Here is a 26,436-nt window from a genome sequence, read left to right as displayed (position 1 = left end):
AAATGTATACAGGATTTCTCTGTAGCTATTATGCCTAAAGTGGAGGTCTACTTCACCTATGTTGTTAACAACCCCACAGGCTTTCTGAAAGGTCAATTCACATAAAGGAATATTAAAATCTCCTAGCCATATAAAATCAAAAGAAACATTACATCGGTCCGTTAATTCATCAATAGCACTTGCTAAGTTTTAACAACGGATATCCTACTATCATCAAAAATATTATTATAGTAGTTAATTAGGAGGACGTGTCGACCTTGATCATTGCGGAGCCACAGTAACTGCGCATAAGGTCCCACATTTGAGTATTTCACAATCCTAATATTTTTGCTAATCGAGACCAGGATTAAAAGACCACCTTTTGCTCTCCCTGATGCAGAGCTAACTGCCTGTAGGTTAAATGTAACAAACCCCTCAAAATGTACAACCTCCTGGCACCAAGTTTCCTGGAAACACAAAATATCATGGGTGTTAATAAAATTCTTCCAACACAAGGTGTCCTGTTTGGACTTTAGCCCAGCAACATTCCAGCTTACAATCGAAAGGCCGATCGGTATATTAGTACTGGTATTATGAGGAGGAACAGTATTACCTACAGAAACCTCATTCATGCTGTCCCCTAGAGCTCCAGGGCTAATACATCTTTCTTCACTTTGGGTCTCCACCATATTAGGTTCGGTGTCAGGAGGTGAAACACACACAATGGGGATCTGGACAGTAGTCTGCTAAGACAAGGCACTAGCCCCTGTCCAAGCAAGTCAGTCATTGGAGTCCAAAGAGCTTAGTGCCTGGAATCTGTTCTGGACAGGGATCCCAAACCCCAAAAAATGGTTAGGTCGGGGATTTCTAGTTCCTGGTTTATGAGGGGGGGGTTTAATTAGATGGCTATAAAAGAAACCAAGAGGACATACACTTATTCTGTCTTCCCCGGGGATTAAGGATCCAGCCCTTAATAAAGCTGTGGCCGCATGTTGGGGGTGTTTAAAATTAACGATAACACAATCACCCCTACATGTTTTGCTAGACATACCTATCCAGTCGACCCTTCTGGTGGTTAAAATTTGGTCTGAATAAGTAATTGGAAAGCCACAGTTATTATGTAGCCAAGAAACCATTCTGTTTTTTAATGAATCATGAGATTCCAGTTGGGGTCTAGCTGGGTCAGTCTCATAAAGAGGGACATTCGTCAAAACGGCCACATAGGGGGCACAGGCTGGTGGTAGATTCATAGGGCGTTTCCGTCTAGTTGGTTTCGGTGAACCCTGCTCATTAACATTTGGCTTAATCTGACGGGAACTGGAAGTTAGGTTTGTAGGTAATGGGACCGGCATTGCTGATTTATTAACTATTCCTCCCCCAGTGAGTGGATTTACAGGTAGTATGGGAGGAACTAGGTCGACATTGATGGGCCTCGACTTTCCAACCAAGGCTATCTGCGCGTCAAGCAACCCACCTAATCTATTTACTTCAAATGAAAGCTGATCCAGCTTGTCCACCAAGGGTTTGATAATCTTATCAACCTTAGAATCAAAGATGCTTATTAAAAGATCAAACTGGTCAGATTTCATAAAGGGGGGGCATTCTTAGTAGTCGAATCCTCAACCCCAGAAGAGATTTTAGTTACAATCTCTCCTCTTTTTTTGTTGCGAGTACGGTACACCCTCATGTAGTGGGAGCTTTCTTGCAGGCTCTCAATGCTCTAGGGCCCGGTGAGATATGGGCAGGCGAAACACTGGGGGATGCACAAGAAACAGCAGAAATAGAAATATCTGGGCAAATTTCAGGTTGGGCTATAGTTCCTTCAGAAATATCGAGGTTGATAAGATCTGGTTGATCATCCGTGAGTGCTATAATATTAGGATCAGGGAGGGTGGGACAATTAATAGGAGGATTCTCCTTCCCTAGCGACATCCTTCGCTCCTTATTTATTTGGCTAACCACTTTCACTAGATAATTATCCATAGTGGCTGTTACAGAGGGGTTTATTGGAGCCTTTTGTTTGGACATTGTGTATTGGGATACTCAAAGAGACCAACTACAAATACAGACGATTAAAAATATGAAGATGAATATCTAGGAGACAAATCTTTTCATGTATTACAACCGAACTGGGTTAGAATAAAAGCAGTAATGAATTAATAAAAGTCCTTAGTATACAAGGCAAGACAGTCACAGTTCCAATGTGGAATAAGTTTGTTAATCACACTTCGCACATGAAAGTACCTCGACAGTGGAAATCAAAGGGGGGTGACCCAGCCCAGCCTCGGACAGTCCTGGACTGTCACAGACTGTCCGCCCATAGTTCGGGCTTCGCCCGGCGCCACCCGCACGCGTCTCGCGATGCAGGAGGCGTTCGTTGCTCTTATTGCGCCTCCGGGCGCAGGATGCTATGCCACGCCCTCTCCGGGGCTTCTGGGAGCGGTAGTCCGCTCGTCTGTGTACTTGCGCCTCCGGCCGCGGGAAATCCTCGGCGTTCGCCTGGTGCCGTTCCCCTCACGGCGGCGTCAGGCTCTGTTTGTGCCCCCAGGAGCGCTCGGCGCTCCTCGCTCTTATTGCGCCTCCGGGCGCGAGATGCTGTGCCACGCCCTCTCCGGGGCTTCTGGGAGCGGTAGTCCGCTCGTCGGTGTACTTGCGCCTCCGGCCGCTCGAAATCCTTGGCGTTCGCCTGGTGCCTGGTGCCGTTCCCCTCACGGCGGCGTCAGGCTCTGTTTGTGCCCCCAGGAGCGCTCGGCGCTGTTTGCTCTTATTGCGCCTCCGGGCGCGGGATGCTGTGCCACGCCCTCTCCGGGGCTTCTGGGAGCGGTAGTCTGCTCGTCTGTGTACTTGCGCCTCCGGCCGCGGGAAATCCTCGGCGTTCGCCTGGTGCCTGGTGCCGTTCCCCTCACCGCTGGAGTCTGGCTCTGTTTACACACATAACAAGCATTTGCAATGCAATGGTCTCGGCATCATTAAAGGTAGAGCTATTGGCATTGCTCATGACATTTTTTTTCTTTAAATCAAAAATAAATGGGCATTGTCATTAACATTGCCAATACACAGCACTCTGCACTCAACAGCACACAATGCTCTGCGCCCTCACCACTCTGCGCCCTCACCACTCTGCGCCCTCACCACTCTGCGCCCTCACCACTCTGCGCCCTCACCACTCTGCGCCCTCACCACTCTGCGCCCTCACCACTCTGCGCCCTCACCACTCTGCACTCACCACTCTGCCCTCACCACTCTGCCCTCACCACTCTGCCCTCACCACTCTGCCCTCACCACTCTGCCCTCACCACTCTGCCCTCACCACTCTGCCCTCACCACTCTGCCCTCACCACTCTGCCCTCACCACTCTGCCCTCACCACTCTGCCCTCACCACTCTGCCCTCACCACTCTGCCCTCACCACTCTGCCCTCACCACTCACCACTAAAAATACAGAAAGCGGACACCTCCCTGTTAGAATCCGAGGGAAGCGAAGACGCGCCCAGAGATGACCACGTGAGCTCGTTCGCATGGGGAAGGAACATCGCTTAATCTTAAATACCATGAAGTGATTGTACTGTGGAAGAACGCCGCTACTCGGCCAGCATGGGCTCCAACTTGTTAAGCTCTTGAGATAACTAAATTAATTAGCGTGAATGCCCTTGTGGGAAATCAGCACATTCTCTTGTACAAGCCGCCCGTGAATACAAAGAGAACACAGGCTACCTGAAGTACGGCAGCCAACCAAAACACCGGCGGAAAGCAATTACTTTCCGTCAGGCCCGTACACTTCTCATAATAAGCGCCAATGGACGCGACATAAAGCAATCTGCAATGCATCTTTGTTCTGCGAAATAACCGCTCGTGGCCCGCATCGCTATTGTTTAGGCACTAATCAAATGCTACAGCTGGCTGCGCCGCACGACGCCAACATAAATAAGGTCGGCACTTTCACACTCACCCCTTGCATGCAGCCATTGTAACTCCACAGACCACACTTTGTCCCCAGCAGTCTCTTAGTATCGCGGCCGCCCCGGAAGTCAGGCACGGTCGCCTGTGACGGGGGCGGGGCCACATTCAGACCGGAAGAGGAGGCAGGCGGAGTCGTTGCGTCTCGCGGCCCGGGGCTCCTGTGAGCGGTGTAGAGCCCCGGGGCCGCGCCAGCAGGAGGTTGGGCGCCGCGTGCTGAGGTAAGGTAAGTTCCAAAAGGCTGGAGCGGGATTGGTGCACGTGTGTGTGTGTGTGTATGCTCCTGTGTGTGTGTGTATGTATGTGGGCGACGGTGACGGCGGGGGGGGAGGGGGGGCCTCGGTGCACTTGTGTGTGTGCGCGCGTGTGTGTATGTGTCAGGGGTGGTGTCTCTGTATGTATGTATGTGCGTGCGTGCATGGGCGCTTGTGTGTGTGTGTATGCGCATGCGTGTGTGGTGCTTGCGCTTCCCAGGAGACAGCGCCTGGCCACAGCGCACGTTCCAGTTACAAATCGCCTCGAAGGATGCGCGTGGCCGACACTGTCTCCTGGGAAGCATAGTCGCTGACAAAAGATCTCGGCGGAGACGCGCTTCTGCGCGTTGACGCCGAGACCTAAAAAGGGGCCTTGTGCCACCTGTTTTCATCCTTTGGTCTTGGTCAGCCCTTACCCTGGAGATAAGAAAAGGATTCGCGTAATCATCTGCTAATCAATTAGAGTTTAAAAACTACTGTGAGACGCTTGATAATAAAATTGAATGGCTCACTATAAGAACTGGAGTGCTAGAAGAAACGGTTGGTGCTCATTCAATTTATTTGGACCAAGCGAAAGAGGACATTCAGAAACTCACAAGGGAAGATCTGGCTCTCAGCGAGAGGATGAAGTCTCTTGAAAACAATGCGAGACGGGGGAGCATCCGTATTTTGAATGTTCCTGAAGGATCTGAAGGGTCAGATATTAAACAATACATCGTGTCCTTATTGAAGGAATCACTGAATTTAGAGCATACTCTCGCAGAATTGTCGGCTGACATTCAGAGGGTTCACAGGGATCCCTTTAAATTGAATCCTCAGAGGTCTAAACCTCGTAAAATCTTCACACCTACCTTTTAAAGGAACGCATCCTAAATATGGCTTTGAAACAAAAGTCTTTGTCTGGGAAAGGTTTTACTTTTTTGATAAGATCAGACCTTTCTAGAATTACACTTGAAAAGCAATGGGAATTTGGGAGGCGCCTGGATGACTTTAGAAAATTAGGTGCAACAGCTCAGCTCATGTTTCCGGCAGCCCTTAAAGTAATGCACAATAACAAGATGTTTAACATCAGGTCTGTACAAGCAGCTGATGAGCTACTAATGGATCTGAGCAAAGGGGCTCGTAAGGTTTAACATTAGGCGCCCATAACTCCACCTTAAGTACTTAGGAGGACCTTCCATTTAATTCTCTATTTTGATCTGGAAAATCAAGATGTAGACATAGTTTTTCTCTTTTTTGCCTACTTATATGCACTAGTCAATATGGTCACAGTCTTAGTTATTCTTCTCTTTTTTCTTGAAAATTTTTTTACTCTTTATTAGTCATTTGAAAAGAAGGCGGGTGATCTTTTTTGCTGGGGGTCAAACGGTGGGGCACTATCTACTGGACATTGTTCCGGTTAGATATTGCAAGGGTTCTTCACGGGGGAGGGGCTCTCACCCTGGGTGGGTGAGCGCTAAGGGGTGGCAAAAATATAAAAAAGTCCTCAATAACCTAATAGTAGTTATGGGAATGGTAACTCACACATTACACACAATTATTGTAAGGAACTCATGAACGTGATCATAAATATTCTCTTTGGTATAGCATTTTTAATCGTCTTGGTTTACTGGATGAGAGATGAGTAGTGTTGGTTTTCTCTCCTGGAACGTCAACGGCCTCCGCACCAAGCCCCGAGCCAATAGGTTCCTACAATATCTGAAAGACTTGGATGTGCAGGTCGTGGTGTTGCAGGAGACCCATTTAACTCATTCTGAATTGATTGCACTTACCAAGAAGAATAGATGGATTGATTTTGCGGTCTCTACCACTCAAACTTCCCATACTAGGGGGGGGGGGGTCGAGATTATTTTTAAAAAAGGAGCTAAAGCTAAGCTGATTTCACAGGCTGGTGATTCTTCTGGTAGATGGGCCATAGCGTCAGTCCTCATGGCTGGGTTTTCAGTTACAATCATCGGCTATTATGGTCCGAACCAGGATGACCCTTCTTGTCTGGAAACTGGTTTTTCGCAGTTACTTTCCGTTTCAGGACCTATAATACTAGCTGGCGATTTTAACATCGTGTTGGATCCCGTCTTTGACAAGTCTCCTAATAATCGATCTTTGGTTTTGTCTAAGACTAGGTCCTTCTTATTAGACGCTATGAGGCAGTATGGGTTTGTTGATGTCTGGCGACAAAGGTCAGGAAAACAACAAGGGGTTTCTTTTCGGAATCTTAAATACCATCACAAGTCAAGGATCGACTTTATTTTAATTACTCAAAGACTGGTTGATTCCTATAAAACAATAGATTACTTTCCCTCGAATCTTTCAGACCATTCTGCAGTTAAATTGGAGTTAGGTCTCCGTAGTAAAAAAAAACCTGAGTACGTGGTCCTTTGATCGCTCTCTCCTTACCAATGATGAGGATATCTCATATCTTAAGTCGGAGACTCAGAACTTCTTTCTATTAAACAATGGTTCTGCCTTAAATAGAATTATTTGGGACTCGTTTAAGGCTACCTTGAGAGGGCTGATTGCTGCTAAAATTGCCTTTCGGAGGAAGAATTATAACGAAAAGATTTCTTCCATTGAAACAGAAATGGCTCGTGTTCAACACGAGATCGACATTAACAGCACAGCTTCAGGGTCTACTTTAGATCCTCTTCACAATCAATTGCCGATTCTGAAAGGAAGCCTGGCTTCGATTTTAAATCTGAGGGTTCAACAGAGATGGGAAGCAGTAAGTTGGCGCACTTCGAATATAGTGAAGGCGCAGGTAAACTACTGGCTTGGAAGACTAAAGTAGATCAGGTCCGGAACAACATCGCATCTATAAAAGTAGGAAACAACAACTTTTCTTCAGATGATGAAATTAGGAGGGCATTTAGGTAATTCTTCCAAGATATATATCAAGAAGATAAGGTAATCACGGCGGAGGCTATTAAGAGCTGGTTGAATAACATCACTTTACCCTCTTTTTCTTTTGAACAATCTCAACATTTGGATAATCCCATTACAGAGGATGAGGTGAGATCTGCCATTAGGAAGGGTAAGAAGGGGAAGGCGACTGGACCTGATGGGCTGCCAGCTGAGTTATATAAACTCCTGGACTCATAAATCGTTCCCTTCCTCACCAATTTGTTTAATCAAATACTTTTAGAAGGAATGCCCCCTCCGACATCATGGGATAATGCCTCTAACACCCTTATTTTAAAACCGGGTAAACCTAAGGAGGCCTGTGGTTCGTATCGACGAATTTCAATTCTGAATGTGGATTATAAAATCTTCACCACAGTTCTATCCTCTAGATTGGCCGCTATCGCGCCCTCTGTCCTTCATTCGGATCAAAAGGGGTTCCTGAAGGGCAGACAACTTTATGAATTAACCTATGATTTAATTGGTGCCATAAATATCGCAACAACCAACAATCTCCCATTGGCCGCCCTTACGCTGGACGCAACCAAGGCTTTCGACAGGGTTAACTGGGTGTACCTGTCGGAAGCCTTGGCCAAATTTGGTGTCGGGGAAAGGTTCCGTAGGGTGATAGGCCTGTTATACAGCAATCCCTCTGCATGTCTTCTCGTCAATGGTGACCTTTCGAGCCCTTTTTCCATCACTAGGGGAACCAGACAGGGATGCCCGCTCTCTACCTTGCTTTTTGATTTTTACATTGAGCCTTTTGCGCAATATCTAAGGGAGGAGGTCACCATCAAACCTTTTTATTATCAAGGTTGGATGAGGAAGGTAGCATTATATGCCGACGACGTGCTTATCTTAATATCAGAAGTCACCACTGCTCTTCCGGCTATCTTGAAATTGGCCCACGCTTTTGGACAAGTGTCGGGATATGAAATTAATGCAGCCAAGACTGAAAATGCTTGTATGGAATGATAAGAACTCTGTAACAGAACTCCAAGCAGGCATTTCAATGCGATACCTAGGCTTGACAATAGTGAAGGACATTAATAAACTTGTCCAAGTTAACTTATCTACAGTTATTAAAGATTGCCGTAAGCTTCTCCAATCATGGTCGCACTTGCCTCTTTCATTACTAGGTAGAGCCAACCTTATCAAAATGTCTATACTTCCTAAAATTTCCTTTTTATTTAATACCATTCCTTTATACTTTGATCAAACTACTTTAGCCAAGTTCCAATCTAATATCGCATCCTTTATCTGGAATAACCATCTTCCACGGATCGCTTGGAAAAAACTAAGACGGCGACGTGATAAGGGGGGCTTGGCGGCTCCAGACCTAAAAATCTATGCTTGGGCCTTTCAATTATCCCACTCACGAATGTTGTTGAAGGGTCCCGTATTCTTGGGGTGGGGCCTATGTATGCAGCTATGTTGGATGGGGAAATAATTAATCATTCTGGTTTTCTTTTTAAGTTTGGTAATCCTACATTTTTAAAAACAATTAAACTGAAGACCCTACAAGGTCTTGCCAGAACTTGGGCTGAAGTCATGAAATCCATAAAATTAAATTACTTTTGCGAAAAAACTCCGCTGTGGGGGTTGCCTGAAAATCCTGCCTGGCTTGATGACACTCTAGCAATCCCTTTGAGAGAGGCAGGCCTGGAAGTGTGGGGTGACCTCTTATGAGGGGGATTTACTCTTGTGGGAACATCTGCAAGCCAAGGTTGGCCCCAATCTTTCACGATTCAAATACATACAGATTCATAGCTGGACTGTCGCCTATAAAACCTCTCTCGCTAACAGGAATAAATTCAAACTCAGAGGGCATAGCCCATTTGTCTCTGATCTACTAATCTGTGGTCCAGCTAAAAAAGAAATATCTAAATGGTATAATTTCATTCTGGAGGAGTCGGATGGGGACTTTGTTTTGCCAGAGTCATTATGGGGCTCTGTTTTGACGGACCAGAATTTACAAAATCTTTGGATGACTTCTTTTGAACTTCTGTGGAGCATTGTTAAGCCGTCCTGGCTTCGCAGAAATCATATCTTTACCCTGCATAGGGCATACGATTCCCCTCTTAGGCTATCCAAATTTGCAGGAGGACAGTCAGTGTCTTGTGCTAAATGCGATTTGATTGCTGCATCAGATACACACATGTTTTTTGAATGCCCACTATTAACCACATTTTGGGAGGATATCAGGAATTCCCTCACAGAATCATTGGGAAGACTTGTCACCATAGATTTGCCTCGAATAGTATTTGGTGTTCTAGAAGGCGTACAAAATCCAGCCAGATGTCTAGTCTTCTATGCTATCCGGCTTGCAAGAAGGGAAATCTGCAGGAAATGGAAAGACTTTTCACATCCTACTTTTAGAGATTGGCAAAACTCAGTCTTGCAGACCTCATGTACCGATCTGGCTAGATCTGGTAATCAGAGTAAAAGGGCCTTCTGGTATCTACTTTCTTGGCTTCATTGACTTATCCGGGGTTTTTTTTTTTTTTGCCCCGGGTCCAATGATTGATCTCCTATGGTGCTTCGATATTTTGTACCTGTGGAACAGCCGTTATCCGGTTCATGCCCGGCCCCACTTGGCTGCTAAACTACCCCAAGGTTGGCCGCAGATTGGTAAATCATGGACTCTGTGCCTTCCTGGAATACCGTTGACAGCTGAGGGATAGATGGCCCCCACAAGACTCATGTCCCTTCCAGTTTTTCAGATAAACTGAGACAGCTGTTCTCTGTTAATTCCTTTTGGTACTTTGTCTACATGGTGGTTATGAGGACAAAAAAAAAAATTACAACAAAAAAAAATTACAAAAAAAAAAAAAGGTATTCTAGGAGATCAGAGCAGGAATTCCAGTCCACAGAGGAACTGCCATTTCTTCATCCTTCAGTCTCCACTGAATAAGCGATATGATAATTCAGTAGAAGAATATCCATGTCCTAGCCACTAACTTTCTTCTTGACTGGGACATGTTGATGGCTTGTAGTGATTTTGCACATGCTGGCAAGGCAGTTGGGCTATAAGTCTGCAGCTTCATTTGTTTAGGTCTACAGCGGACAAAGCTTGTTTACCTGCAGCTACTTCATTGGTACAGTCTTGAAAAAGCACTATGGTAGGATCACATGCGCTGGATGTTCCAGACAAAAAAGAGCGGTCTTCAAAACCTAAATTATCAAGAGCAGCAATTGTAAATCCTTTCCTGGTAAAGTGACTTGGAAGTGATGTCCTGTCGGATTCACAATATTTTACAGCATGAGCTGTTAACAAGTTCCTGCTCTGTACTATGTGTTTGTAACTTGTTGATCCATTCATTCTATTCACTGAAGTGATTATCTCTCTACTTTTGCACTTGTCATAGATTACGCTGGCAGTCATCATGTGTAGAGGAGTTTTCTTTTTGCCGTGATGAAATTCATAAAACAGGACTTGGAAAATACCCTACATTTGCACAGCACAAGCCTGTTGATTCATGGGATTTGTCATTAAGTCCAAAATCTAAATCTTTCAGTATTTTTCTAAAAATGGTTCCTGCTGATTTTACTGCATCCTGGGGTCTTATTTTGGCAACAAGAACTTCAGGAGTCAAATCAGCTCAGAACACCAAAAGTGGCTCATTCTTATTGTTGAACTGACAAAAACGAATTACGCAGTACATTCTCACCAGAAAATCTGAATTTCATTATAATGGATCAATATAGTTTAATCAAAGTTGACCTTTATTTCTCTGATCTCACGGAGTGTGAACCCATGGCCAGCAGTCAAGAGTGGCTTCAAAACTTAATTTGCTTTTTCAAAGAGTGCAAACTTAACTGAAGGCTGGCGGTGACGTTGCTGTTGGGAGATCAGCGTACATTCATATTTTTGAATGAATGTATGAATGCAGTTCGGGTGGGCGTACAAATCCGCACCAAATACATTCTCCTCGCTGTTTAGATCAGCTACTCGTCTGAAAACTTAATCTTGGAAAAAACAAATAGCAGAAAAAAACATGTTCGCCCTTTGAGATTCACAAACTCTGCTTTCTGACCAGTTGTTGGAGGTGGATGAGAGTTAGCCATAGATCTTCTAAGTGGGTGGGCATTGTGTTTGGTTGTCGTTGCTTTCTCAGGAGACTCAGATTCTTGTTCTGAGTCACGGGTGTCTGCTATGTTTTGACAATATTTTTTGTAGGCTTTTTTCCCTTGTATACGACTTGTTATTACAATGGTAAAATATTTGATCTTCTTCACCAATCAGGTTCAATCTTTTGTGAACTTCATCTTGCCGTATTTCTGCAGCATCTTGACTCTTCTGTACACCCACAGTTGATGTTAGCTTCAGATTAGTTTGGCATTAGACACACTTTTTCTTATTGAAGGAGTCCTCTGATTTTGTAGTTAGCCACACTCTGTCAGGAGGAAAATATCCTCTACTACCACCTGCTTCGCTCATGTTTATGAACTTGAATCAAAGGAAACCCTCAAACAAAAACAATATATAAGATTAATTACCAATATGATACCTAAACACATCGCTATATGCCCGCCTGTTTTATTTGCTGTCTCTAATAATTACCTTCTCTCTTTTAGCTGCTTTTAAACTGTTTTTAAACTGTGTATATAAATGATAACTGTGTTTGTAATTTTTATGATATCAATTTGCCCATTTGATTGTAGTATGCTTTTATGATTTTTAACTAAATCGATTAAAGTGGTTTTTGACTTTACTGTCTCTATGAGACTACTTGTCTTCCAAAACCTATGTTTTAACACCAAAATGAAGTATATAGGCCTCATAGTTACTGAAATATAACATCAACGCAGCCCATCTGCCAATTTTAAAAATGTCCTCCAGAAAAATTCGGCCCAGATTAGCAAGGTCTACCCAAGCTAAATTACTTCCACAATGATACAAAAACGCAAATCAAAATCTCTGGACAACAATTTTCCACGGAGGTATATCAAGGGACCAGGGCTACTCAGTGAGATTGCCCAGACACCATGGAAAATCGCAGGAGCAGGCAAGATTGCATTAGCCCCTGAACCAGAAACCCACATAGATCATTTGATATAATAGGTCGCCTGGAAACTTGGAGCCTTGGAGCAACACCACTCATGGGTTACTCAGAATTCAATAACCCTGCTGTAAAAAGTGGAGTTAAAGCTTTTAATATAACCGAGTGGAAACCGATTCCTCTTTAATGCAAGCAATACAGATTAATGACTTAAAATCCGAAGCCCGAGAGAAAACGTCTTAATACTGAACATTTACTTGAACCTAAAGGAGGCCTGAAAACAAAATGCAATTGCATCTTTGAACATTCATAGCTAGACTTAAATAGTCGCCATCCGAGTGCCGACTGGATATTGGCTGGCAACTTCAATTTTAGTTTGGCAACCATCGAAAGAGCAGCAAGGATGCGTGTACCTTGGACATAAGTCAGGGCATACCTGAGCAGGTCTCAAAATATGTAAAGACAGACCGCTTTTACCACCAGCTGCTGTCCAATATCGAAGCTATGGGTCTTGGAGCATTAAATGGGGGGGGGGGGGGTTGCTACAGGCTTTGCAATGACGGCAACACAAAAACCCAGGTCAGGGAAATCAGTGCTGGACTATGCGTTTGTCTCCATCCACATGTTCCAAAGGGACACAACGTTCAAAGTGGAATAACGCTGTGAAAGTGATCATCGGCCTTTGAGGACTAGAAACATGTTGCTCAGAGGAACAACTTGGAGTCATGTAAGATGGTCGGAACTAGCCCAGGAAAAATATGAACCCTGGAAACAGACTGATCCGCAAAGAAGACGGGATCCGCGGAACCCATTAGCTGCTTGGGAAAATATGCAAGAATGTTTGGGTTTAAGCAGGTGGTTCAACAGCGCACTTAAACAGAAAAGTGTAATAAAAGCAGCAAAAGCAAAGCAACATGCACCTGGATCTCATTTCCCCGCTTTTACAGAGCTAAGGAAAGAGTACAAAAAAGAAATTTGGGAAGCAAAACGTGCAAAGAGCAAGAAAGACTACATCAAAGTCATACAAATCTATAAATCAAAGAATAATAAACTTCTGTGGGTCCTAATGAACCAACTAAAGTATGGTTTGACTCTTTAAGCTGACAACCACGTCCCTCACCAAGCCAGTCTAATCCTTATCAGCTCCTTTTACCACTCCGGAGAATTAACAACATTGTATTCAGATAAGAGCGACTTTCTAACACTTTGCTTTTCCCAAACTATAATTGAAGCTCAAATGAAGAAAATCATAGCCCAAGTCAAACACGACTTACAATCGCATGGTTCTTTCCATGCTTTTCGAGAAATACAATAAAAAATCAACAACTGCTCAACACAAGCTTTATTGATTTCTCATAAGTTTCCGACCATTTGGACAGGAATTTGCTGTAGCATAAATTGACATCATGGAACATCTCTGCTAATCTATTACAAGCAGTACAGCTCCTGTATTTCGATACCTGAGCAAAGGTGAGCCTTGGCAGAAACAAGTGCCTATCCTCTGCAATAAGAACTGGGGGAGGCCTTAAACAAGGGTGTGTACTCACACCAATTCTTTTTAACCTTTTTATTTTTGATTTGAGCAAATAGTGTTGTGCCCTCTACTGTACAACAAACCACACAACAGTGAACCAACAATAAAACAAAACAGTAATCTTTTGAGGTGGTCATATGAAGGGAAAATGGTACCTGGAAGGTAATCCAGTAGTAAAAAGTTCCAGGTTTTTCTTTTCATATTCTATCTTCCACAGTATACTTCACTTGCACAGACTTGTTTAAAGTTCGGACTGCAAGAGCTAGTACAGCAAGGCGACATACTTAAGTATATGTCATCATTAAGCAAGGCAGTGCCGGACAAACTAAAATCACTGATCAGGAAATGCGTATCAAGCAGGCAGTAAAACCAACCGTTGGGCCCCGGCCAGAAGTGAGGTTTTAGAATTGCTGGACGCACATCACCTTTGGTAAGCAAATATTCCACAGAACACTTTTAAACTCACAATGAGGAACAAACAAATAATTTGACTGTTGTGGGCGAAAGACGAGGAACGTTTCAAAAAGAGTAAGTACACGTGGATATGTAGAACACATACAAATCGCCCAACCCACAGAGGTATCTGTTTGAAATAATCAATTGAGATTTTTAGTGCTGAGGTTTGGCCATTACCAACAAGCGATGCATTGCCAGCGTGGGCCCCAAAACCTAGCTCGGCACTATGCAGGCTGTGCTTGGGGTAAGAAGAAAATCTCTTGCACATATTGTGTATATGCCCCGCCCTGTAAACTGAACACAAAGGTCCTACGCAACATCTTTTACACTCATGGCATCACGACTTGTCGTCGCACCCTTCTTTTCTGCTTGAAAGGCTTAAGTGCCCGGGTAATGGTCTACCTGGAAAATTTGATCACTATTGCTGAAAGACTGCTCAAAGCTGGGTCTACAACGACTTTCAAGATGGCATCGGCAAACCCAGTCGCCTCAGGGAAAACCCAAGATGAACCTCAAAAGTCCCATTGAACAACGTAGGATCCAAAACTGAGAAAAAGAGAACCAAAGCTTTAGTGTGCAGCATGTGGTCCAACAGTCTGAGTTTAACATAGTATTGCAAGCCAACATCTCGCGTTGGGCAAATAAATACTTTGTTTGTCACTTGAGCATACTTTATGATTGGACCAAGAGCTACAGCAGTAACCATCATGCAAGCTTTGCTGAACGTTCCAAGCACCAACACTTTCACCTCATGTGCTAAACAAATCTCTCACCGTGGGCAAACAAACTAACACTCTAATGTCATTTTGAGTGCACTTTATGATTGGACTAAGTGCTACAGCAATGGCCATCACAAATGCTCTGCTGCACTTTCCAAGCACTAACACTTTAATCTCGTACGTCACTGCACTCCTATGGACAATGCTGAAATTGATCAATAGCATTGGTGTCCACTTTTTGAACAGACAATCAGCCGGCACTGCAGTCATTACTAGTTTACTTTTTTCTTTTCTTAAGCCTGCTATTTTCACTTCCTCGCACTACTCAGAGAAGGTTAATTTGAGGGATGCCAGGCATTGACCGGAATAAATACTAGAATTATTTAAATATGTTTTTAAAAGGGTCCTTTGCCTGCATGTATATTCTATTTTAATTTTATTTTTTTAATATTGCCTTCTTTTATCATGCAGGTTTTAATTAACTCTATCAAGATGAATAAAATTCATTTATTTAAACTAACGAATGCTGTCTTTATATAGGCAGAGAGAGCACCAAGTTTCATAACATTATGAATACAGACTATTCACCTGCTGACAGTTGTTTTCCTTGTTGGCTAAGATAGGTATCACTGATAAGGAAAACATGGTATCACTGAGAATGAAAACATGATTATAACATTGGAATGGTGAGCGCCCCACTGAAAACCATGGAGTGCCCAGGGCTTCTAATGGCCGGAAGAAGCCTAGAGCATCAACATTCCAACGTTTGTTCACAGCAACAGTTGTGAAGCAAGGCCTCACGGAGCCAGGAGGGATTTCAACTCCTTTGGGCTCCGTGAGGCCCTTTTCACAAATTAAAACATTTTGCCCTCTAGGGGCGGAATGTTCTAATAGCCTTGCAGCCCTCTGCAGCGGGCGCTACCAGCCATTTAAGGCCCGCACCCATGTTAAAGGCCCGAGCCGAATGCTGGAGCAGGCTTTTAACAGCCGGTAGAGCCCGCTACGGCAGGCTCTAAGGCTAGATTAGATACTCTGAAAGAGTTTGTTCTCACAAATCTGGAAAACAAAGCAAAGTTATGCTAGGTTTCCATTGTCAAGGAACAATATTTTCCAGGCTGAAATACAAGAATAAACTCTTGATTTACTAGGAATTTTGACAGTAGTTTTGGTATAAAAGAAAGGACAGTCTGTGTGGAAGTCAATGGAAATGTAAGAACGTAAATTCTGCTCGTAGAGATGAGGAGTATAAAATGCATGGCTTTACGGTTACAAGTAAGTGTTAGGGGGTGGGTTCCTTGACCTCTCATTTGTAACTCCTGCGCTAAGAAGCCCAGACTAAGACACTTTCTCAACCCATCAGTGCAATGTCAGTTTGGGGCATCCATGAATAATGGAGCCACTAGGCTTGATTGAAAGGGGCAATGGAGTCTCCAAAGAAGAGTGTGTATATCTCAAGAGATCATTTGTTCCTGGGTGCTTCATGCCCATCCACTAGACCATGAGTATTGGGTCAGTCTGGACAAACAATCCAATTCCAGGAGTTGGTGGTCTAGCAATCAGATGCTTTCACCTTCCCAAAGATCACTTCTCAAAACTTGATTATGGTCAATAAGGGAGGCCACCACCAGGTTAGCCAGATGATCCCTGGAGGAGATGCCTACCAACCTTGCTCAGAAATGTACCAAGTAGCTGAGACACTTTAAATAGATCTGGTCTCTCCTTCCTGGTGAAGAAATCTTGCATATCATTTGAGAAAGGAGCATCCGTGCTCTGGATGCACAGTAGTTAGTTGGTACCAAGGAGCCATGTAGACAGGGTACCACATGCTGCACAAGCATGTACCAAATGACTGTTGTCCAGGCACAAGACTTAGATGTAATACTGCTCAGGCACTATGTGTACAAATTAAAGCCGCAGCACTACTTACCAAGATACCCAACCTGAAGAATAGAGATGGAGGAAAAGAACCAGCAAGAAAAGCTGCTAAAATCCCCATAATCTAGGATAGTGACCTACATAAAATTCACTCAGCAGAACAGAAAGAAATTCAATCAATAACAATTTAGGAGTAAAAAAGGGATCTTGATAAGTCACTTAGGATACTCCAGACATCAAAGTACAGCTCATGACAAATCCAAATTGGCAATGAATACCTACAGTGGCGTGCTTGACTATCAAAGCTTAAAGGAGAAACAATACAGGATGGTCCAGAAAAACAGACATGGCAAGACAGCACAGTAAAATCAACCAACAAGCAATTAAAAAAATTAAACAATATCACTTACCAAAATGGCTCCAAAGCCTTCCTCAATCTACATTTTCAAATTTATGCTATTCTTGAATCCCCACAATATGGCAGCATCTTTCCAAAGCTGTACCTGACAACAAAAAACATAAGTACTTAAAAACTTAAAATAACATTACTTGTGAATGCATTATAAATTGCTTTAAAATACTTAAAATCAGGGAAAGAGGGTTGAGCAACAAGAGATTTGAACATGGAGGGGGCATTTATCCTACTAAAGAACACCTTGTGCAACCTGCATAGGCTAACTCATGTTATGCATGCACCGGTTCTAGGCGAGAACCAATATGCGCTTGCCTTTCTTGATATTGAACTCACCTTTGGCTCGGTGTGTTGGGACTAGATTTGGCAGTAACTTGATCGGATAGGACTGGGGAATACATACATTGAAAGGGTTAAACTGCTATATTCAACTCTGCAGGCTACGGTGAGGGCCGGATGATACAGCTAGACTGAAATTGTCCTACAACTTAGCACACACCAAGGTTGCCCGCTGTCATCATTTAATATTTGCCATTGCTATGGAGCCCCTTGAATGCCAACTCAGGCAGTCTCTCAACGGATGGGGTATACGAATTGTTAATACTGATCATGTTGTGTCCTTATACCTCAATGATGCTATGATTTACCTACGCCGGCCAGACATTTCTCTGCCCATAATGCTGAATGGTATGCTGAAATGTTGGGTATTGTCCAGATTACGGGTGAATAATACAAAATCTGCCATATTCCCATTAGGCCATTAGGTGGGCCTCTCTGTTGACAGTCTCCCAGATGTGGGGTTATACTGGAAGATGGATAGTGTCAAATATCTTGATATACAGGTGAACAGTGAGTGCCGGTCCTAGGATTTGAATTTTGGCTGAGTTCTTCGGAATTTACTCCAGACAGTTACGTGTTGGAATACGCTAAGAATCTTGTTAAGGGGAATATAGCATTAATTAAAATGGTGCTACTGTCACTATGTCTCTACATGCAACAGAGTGCAATGTATGAAATCCCCCAAAGGGTATTTCGGGAACTAGATAAATTGCTTGTCGACCTTCTGCGGGCAGGCAAGAGATGCAGGGTAAGCCTCAGTACCATAGGATGACAATGGGCCAGGGTGGTGGGGGGGTGGGAAATGGAAGTCCCTGATCAGGATTTATATTATCTGGCAGCACAACTACAGCATGCTGTTCATTAGTTTGATCGGGAGCCTAACTGGGAGCGTTCCCTAATGGACTGCACACGTGAACGGGCACCTGCTAGAGGAGCTGATGATGGTGGGTAGGTGGATTTCACCCAAGTTGCCTCATGTGATCCAGCTGATAGGCAGTCTATAGGAACAAGCAGTTCAACAAGTGGTTCGGCAGGCACCACACGCCCCATATTTAGATATATGGTTAGTTTTCTCCCTCACATAAATGGCAATAGATAGCAGGTGGGAGTATGCTTAATGCTTTCTGACCTCTAATCGGAGGGTCGCTTCATTTCACTATAGGACGCCATTGAGACGTTCAGTCTGGGGAGTGGACAATTCCTTCAATATGCCAAGATAGTAGCCACGGCACACCAGTTATGTCTGTCATTTTCTGAAGCCCCTAGTCCCACACAAACACTAGAGACCCTGCCGTTCATGATAGGTGGGTGAAAACATAGAATGCATATTTACAGAGTTGCTACAACAACTCTGCCCTGCATCAGGCTGGGTAGTATCACATACAATTAAACAATGTTTATTGAGGCTCCTACCTCACAACCCAAGATTGAAGTTGAGCAAACGGTTTACTATGTTGGACCTCATATTGGCAAAAAGATGTTTAGCTATCAGTTAGATGGCAGTGAGGCACTCCACGACGGGAGCACGGGAAAGGGATTTAGTGGAGTGGGATCAGCTGAGAAGGCACACATACGGAAAACACTTAAGAGATGTTTTGTGTTCTTGGGACGCCAAGACCCAGGCAATATTGGGAGCCGGGGGACAGGTATCCGCCCACCACAGGCATCTAGACCACACTGGTGGAGAGATGCCCTGATTGAAACAGTGACCGGGAAATTGGGTGGAGGACCACCATACTCATTGCATGCTGGGATTATGCTTAAGTAGGTTAGCCGAGAAGAAATCAATATTTTCTGAATGTCAATTGTCTTAATGGAAGTTTGGGGGAGGGTAGGTTAGGGAGGGAGGGACCTATATAGGTTATATTTGTTGTTAAATTGATTTTGTGGAAGTGTAGATTTTCAATTGTTATTCCTAAATATATTTTAGTTGGAAGTATACTGAGCGGGACGTCGCTGTTACTAAGATGGCTGTGGACTACCACTATGCTGTATGTATCCGGAACAGTTTAACTTTTTTTTCTCAGCTTCACTGAATGAATAAATGGAACCTCTGTCTGTTTGGCGATGTCAGACTTTGGTACTGTAAGTTATAATACACTGTCATTTGAAATGTCAATAAAGAAATAAAATAAACTACGCCCCCAGGGGGAACAGGCTGGTTTACCTCTCGTGGATACCAACACGTTTTCTTGCCCACAATGCCCCGCAAACCTCAAAATGTGACTCAAAGTCACAAAAGGGAAATGCTGGGTGATAGGAAATTTGTGCTGGTGTGGTGATCCCACACAGAAATGCAAGGAAAATTTGATTTTGTTTTTTTAGCTAAATTTGAGGTTTTCAGGAGATTCTTGGTAAGAAAAGTTGGGGGATCAACGAAAGCTACACATCCCTGGACTCCCCCAGGTTTTCAGATATGTCTAGTATGGTAAGTTTCCCTAACTGGCCGCCAAGCCCGGGACAAAAAACTAAAGTGCCCTCCTTGCAACACCAGGCTGTTTTGTGATAGATGATGCCTCCAAAATATGTTTTGGGCCCGCCCTTGCCTGTCGTGGGTACTTGTCCCACCCACACAAGTGAGGTAGCATTTTCATTAGGAAACCTGGCTGAACACTGGGTGCTAGGAACTTTGTGTTGGCCCGGTGATCCCACAACTTTGCCAAAGAGAAATCTGGAGAAAATGGGAATTTTTATAAGCTAAATTTGAGGTTTGCAGAGAATTCTGGGTAAGTAAACATTGGGGGATATACGCAAGCCACACATCCCTGGACTTGCTCTGGTGTCTAATTTTCAGAAATGGCTGGTAGGTTTCCCCAGATGCCTGCCGAGTCTGGGAATAAGAAGGCAGGTGACTCCCTCGCATAACCAGGTCTTTTTGTGATCAATAATTTTGAAGTCCACACAGTATGTTGTGGACCACTTCCTGTTGCGAGCACTCGGCCTACACACACAAGTGACTAAGCTGATTGGCGAAGGACTTTGGCTGTACACAGACCCTGTGCTTTGACACATGCCTGAGAGCCGTGCGCTGACCGGTAGTGACGACAGAAGCTGCCGCTGCCGCAGGTGTTGCCGAGCTCACCTGAACTCTCCCGCGCTCTCCTCTGCGCCCCGAGCGCTGCCTGACGCCCGCTCGACTTGCCTGCTGACTGCCTGCTTCCCAGCCTGCCGGTGGAGTGAAGTGCCGAAGAGCCGTGCAAGACAGGTGAGCGGCAGTAGCAGCGTTGGAGGGATCGGCAGAGGCTCAGCTCAGCACAGCAGGAGACCATCTGAACGCGGCCGGCTGTGCCGCGAGTGATTGCCGATGCAGGTGGGACCCACGTGTGATCTTCTGAGCGCAGCTGAGTGCGGCCGTGCCGGGGGGGGGGTCTGTGAACGCGGCAGGAGCCGCAAGATAAGGCAGAGTCCTTCGGCGCGACAAGGCAGAACAGCACGGCACGGCGAGACTCCGGACAGAACTCCGGACTCAGCTCAGCTCAGCCCAACCCAGAATAGCAAAGCGTGCACTGCCCCTGATGTGTGTGGGATAGAACGGCCTGCAATGGCTTCTCCTCCCTAAACCAGGGAAAGGACTGGAATGTTCTTTTCTCTCTTAATAAAAAGAAAGTGAAGTACTTTTGGCCTGCAGGAAGCACTGTGCTCTTCACTGTGCTCTTCATCTTTTGTACGAAAAAACATGCGTGTGAGGAGCCCTATATGGTGCAGTGCGTGGTCAGCAGATAGCACAGAGTGAGCGCTATTATCATCTTTGTGCTGTTTTCCTCGTATTAGAAAACCTAACCTGAGAAGTGGGAGTGGGGTGCTCACTCTCCACCCCCATCCCCATCCCCGCGTGACATGTCCTTCCCGGGAAGCGAAAGAAGCGAGGAAGGGAGGCGATATCCGCCCCAGCGAGAGAGGATACCAACTGAAGAGTCAGAGCCAGAGAGCTGGAGAGTTGGAGAGCCGGGAAAAAGAGGTCAACGCAGGAGAAGCTCCAAGCTCATTCAGGGTCTATTCAAGGTCTATTCTGGGAAGGCTCACCTCCTGAAGCATCCTCTGACAACGGCATGAGGTCAGGAAGGGTCAGGGGGTCCCCAGAGCCAAAGCCAAAATCGAAGGCAAAAACGGGAAACGAGAAAGGAAACAAGAAGAAAACAAATCCAAGCCCACCCACCGGCAAGGAGCCGAACTTTACCACAACCGAGCAGGCATCGGACCCGAATCATATCAAAACCGAGCAGGGATCGCCAACGGCCTTGACCCAAGAGACCTCAGTAAGAGAACCACAAACCGCAAAAAAGCTCTACCAACCGAAGATATATTCAAAGTTTGAATTCCTAAAGGATCCGGGCTCGGCCATTTTTTCGAGCAACAAACATCTGCATGGTTTGCAAACCCCACTGCTCCCCACATCACTGAGACCAACATGTTCGGCACCACTATTGCTCGAATTTACCACAAGCCCCTTGCCCTTAGAAAATCCCACGGCAGACCCTCATCAACGTAGTATCTCAAAGCATGGGAACAACAGCACACTTCAGGAGATCTCAATCGTATCTTCCGATCTGCAACTATCACCTGCCTATCCAGCTGACCAGGCTATATGCAGTCAGGGGAATGTCCTGCGGTCCCCACTGGAAGATCTGAAAGCCAATACAAAAACTATTTCGGTACCAAACCTAGACGATAAACTAGACAGTCATTCAACCATAAGGGCTTCAGGGGTCGGTTTACAGACACTAATATCGGCTCTCCCCAAGGAAACACAACCCAGCCAGGCGTCGGGTACCCAATCTATGAGCCACAGCCACAGCACAGCCATCAAGTCTCAGTCAACGACTGGATGTGCTCTACCACTCACAGACCCGGAAACCTATGTCATAGCAATAAGCACCTCGGGCAGGGAGGCAGCAAGCCCTCACAACTCTAGCTGGAAAATCGAAGGCAGGGCAATAGTGTCTTACCTTAATACACAAGAATGGGAAGACATGCTAGCAACTTATACACCAGATCACAAAGAGCCTCACGCCCCCGAACCACCTCTGGCAGCCAACTACATCAACAACTCCACTAACATCTCTAAAGAGAAAGAGCGGAGGAAGGAATACAACAACCGAACCTGGAACTCACTGCTAAACACAATCCAGCTAGCAGTAGACGCCCTGCAATATCAATCAGAAAAAATGGAGTTACAACTTACCCTTCTCAATACACTGGCAGTTTTCACAGCCGGCATCGATGATAAGCTGGGCAACCTGAATAACCTGATAACGAGAGCACAAACAAGCACCTACCTGAACTGCAATTGCAGTCAGGCAGTGGACAAATTAGTCACACTGCCCTCAATGCTAACCGACTTAATAGGTGATCTAAGGAATCTACACAGAGAAAACGCAACAAATGAAACGGGCCCAAATAAAACCGAATAGGGAAATTCCAGGAGCAAAACATCCGGAACAAAGCTAACCGCCCATTATGTCCCTGGAAATGAGGAGACAACTCAGACGGGACTGGAGCCCCCGCAAAAACTTAACGCCAAACAACGGCGTCAACAAAAAAGAAAAGGGCGCAATCAAAAACCTCAAATGGCTACAATAAAATATTTCCCCATCTTCTTTGGCCCTAAGGAAAAATCTTTGGCTAACACAAACAATGCCCACTTTACAGACGGAGAAAACCAAGTGCCCAGTGCCTCCATCCAGGAGCAAAAATCTAACAGTAGCTTGACAAAGCAAGAAGGGCAAAGGTCCAAAGATCCATTGGCAAAAGACCAAATTGAACAAACGGATGCGCACAGAGATGAGGCAACAAAGACCAAATCGCCCACACAGTCTAGCAGTACCAAGAACAAGCAAGAGTGTATCTTCGAAGGTCAAGCGGGAGACCCAGCACTTCTAAACAAGGAGCCCCCCCTCCAAAGGGAAACACCCAATGACACGACCAACCAAGAAACATCAAAAACAGCTGCAAGCAAGCATCCAACTAACTCAAACCCCAAAGAGGGGGTCCCGAAAAGAACTATTGGTCCAAGGCTAAGCTCAAATCATGAAGATACAATAAGAGACACTCCAACCACGATTATTCATTCTGCTCCTAGCCAAACTGAGTACCCACAGGTAAAATGGCCATACGAAACGCGAATAATACTAAAGCAAACTACCTCAACTAAAGCAACAACACACACCGCCAACATGCCAGGTCAAGGCAATCACCTGGCATTACACGATGCTGAACCATACCATGGTCCATTAGCTCAAGCACATCATCCATCAACAAAACAGCAGGTGGAAGGAAGTACACAACAAACAACGGAGTTCTTGGTCTTTCACCCGGAATACACATCACAAGGGCAGCAGGACCTGTTAAACCGTGGTAACATCCTCAGACTAATGGATTCCATTCCCAATCTGGGAGGGTTAAGTACCAAGGACTTAATCTCAGTGGAATTTTTACCCGCTGCCTACCAAAACAGCCCGGAGGCGACCAAGACAACCTGGTCCTCCAATAATGCTGTAGATTCCATTCTAGCGGAAGCAGAGCAATTCAAGAACTGGGGCATTCACCTGGTCCCCTTACATAGACCAGCTTACCCCTCTCCACTCCTGAGGAGGATAAGACCAGAATCAGAGACACAACAGGCAAACACCTTCAGTGTTCTCAGGGGTGCCCTGGGAAGCTTGCCCAAACTAAGAGAACAGCCCTTGGCAGCGATGAACAGAAAGGCCGACGGTGGCAGCTGGCTCCAAGCTAGCGTTCACAATGAACAGGCAAAACCCAGTTCCAAAGGACCATCAGACCCGCACCCTCACCACTACTAAGCTCTTGCGAGGAAGTTCGCCTAACAGGAACATACGCAGCCCCTGGGGACGGGCAGAAGCTAGTGCAAGTGGGGCACCATACCAAAATCAAGCACCTACAAGGGAAACACTGTCCCAAACTATCTTCATACGTCCTGAAGAGGCTTGACGCCACCAACAAATTAAAGACGGTAAAGGGGGAAGGGCACCAACTATAGGCATTTGTTCTTGGAACATAAACGGCCTAACCTCAAAAATGGACGACGCAGACTTCCAAAAGTATCTCTCTCTCTTTGATATAATAATGCTGCAAGAAACATGGCTCACAACCTTACAACATATCACGGGCTTCACTTGCTATTCAACAGCAGCGGTCAGAACCAACAGATTTGGCCACCAGTCAGGAGGCTTGGCCACATATGTATCCACTACAACGATAGCTTCGGCAGTCCTTATGGACTCATCTACACCTACAAACTTAACAGTAAAGATAAAATTACAGCTTGGGAATAAAGAAAAAGAGATATACCTTGTCAACGCATATGTCCACCCCAAACATAGAGTTAAAGATTCTATCAAAATCTCTAAACAATTGGAGGAGTATTCCACTTAACCAAAATTTACTTGGTTCATCAGTAGAAGAGTATTCCACTTAACCAAAATTTACTTGGTTCATCAGTAGACGAAGAGGCTTTAGCTCTAAACAAAATCTACACTATACCATCACAAAGTGCCCCCCTAAACAGGAGTAATCATCAAAACAACTGTCTACACCAAGACCTAGAACATCAAAACCTCCGGGCATTAAATGGAAGATTTGTGACTGACTACCCAGGTAAAAACCTACAGAACAATGTTCTCGCTCCCGCCCTACACCTCGCCCGCCCATATAAGGTTGGAGTTTGGCTTACAAAAACAAGACCTCGCAAGACAGGGAGCCTACATCATCTGCTGCCACAAACTCCGCTCTGCCGTTACCTAAACACTAAACTCGCTGATATGGCAAGATATACAAAGCAGAGACGTATCTCAGGCAAGAACTTATCTGCAGGCAGCATTGGGGGCCACCAAACTAACTGCGATCTGGGACATGCAACTCAGGCATAACCCGTTCAAAAAACTAGTCTGGAAAAACGTCAATTCCCTTTCCTCACTAGAGGACAAGGCCACCTTCGCAAAAAGAAATCATGAATGGATGACACTCAATTCGTACAAATCCCTGACACCGCAACCATATTTTAGTCAGGGCTATCCAAAACCCATGAAATTGAGGTTCCTGAAACACAGACTAGGGATTTTGCCCAGCAGAGAGCATCTTCCACCATGGCTCAGGAATAACGGCCACGAAGCCTGTCCGCTCTGCAACCTAGAGAAGGGCGACATCCTCCACATGACTTGCCTCTGCGAAGAGCTTCGGCAAGCCCGCCAACAGCTCCTAAAGGACCAGTTTAAGCAGATAGGGACTAGCACTAGAAGGCAAGCGGTGCTCGCCTGCTTGGATCCTGCAAACACCAAACTGAACTGTAGATACGTCAAGTTCCTTGCGATGATCGAGGAAAGACTGTCAAAACTTCCAAGATCGGTGATCATCGACACAGGCAACAAGTAGGTGGTCATCAGGAAGCAAGGGCACACGCTGCCTAAGCATCAGGAAAACGCTTTGGACAATTACATAGGAACTTTTACTGTATGCTTATTTTAAAATGATAATAACTTGTAATAAGGAACCCCATTAAAGGAAGGAACAGCACATAGGGACATATTGTGGATCTTATCAGACCTGCTGGACCAGGGGCCAATAACATGTCCTGCAGACCAAGTGAATAGATGTACAAATAGAAATAAATAAGGATTTAGACCAAAGGCAACCAACCAGTGCCAATAAGAGAGATTTATGTTCGTCTTGAAAAAGACAAGATATCAATAGCACCATCGAAACGCGTCGACGCTCTATTCAACATAATCCGTGGAAATAGCATATTCTGTAGATAAGTATAATAGATTGTATCCAGGATTAGCTATGAAACTGTTCCGATCTGATATGTTTTTAATGACAAAATGACCTATCTGTATTTGTCTCTCTGCTGATTGTTTGTCGGTGTGCATGAATAGAAATATATTAATTTGAGGTCTCTCTGTATGGGACATATGATTTTAATTGTACAAGAATTTGACATCAATGTTACTGTAATTATTTTTAAAGTGTTTTCTCTATATGATTGTCGTGATATC

The 26,436-nt window shown here is 44.9% G+C and overlaps 1 protein-coding gene across 3 annotated transcripts in view; it reads right to left on the bottom strand.

Annotated features, from left to right (window-relative positions):
• NCOA6 (nuclear receptor coactivator 6) overlaps positions 1 to 26,436 on the bottom strand; it is a 444,043-nt gene that overhangs the window by 394,984 nt on the left and 22,623 nt on the right. For all 3 annotated transcript variants that reach the window (XM_086932282.1, XM_086932279.1, XM_086932280.1), the window contains exon 2: positions 17,085 to 17,177. The gene's annotated coding sequence lies outside the window, so the exon portion shown is untranslated. The remainder of the gene's footprint in view (positions 1 to 17,084; positions 17,178 to 26,436) is intronic.

The sequence above is a fragment of the Lissotriton vulgaris genome, chromosome 7 (genome assembly GCF_964263255.1).
Source record: "Lissotriton vulgaris chromosome 7, aLisVul1.2, whole genome shotgun sequence".
Taxonomy (NCBI): Eukaryota; Metazoa; Chordata; class Amphibia; order Caudata; family Salamandridae; genus Lissotriton; species Lissotriton vulgaris.
Note: the sequence above shows the minus strand (reverse complement) of the source record. Positions and strands in the feature narration are given on the sequence as shown.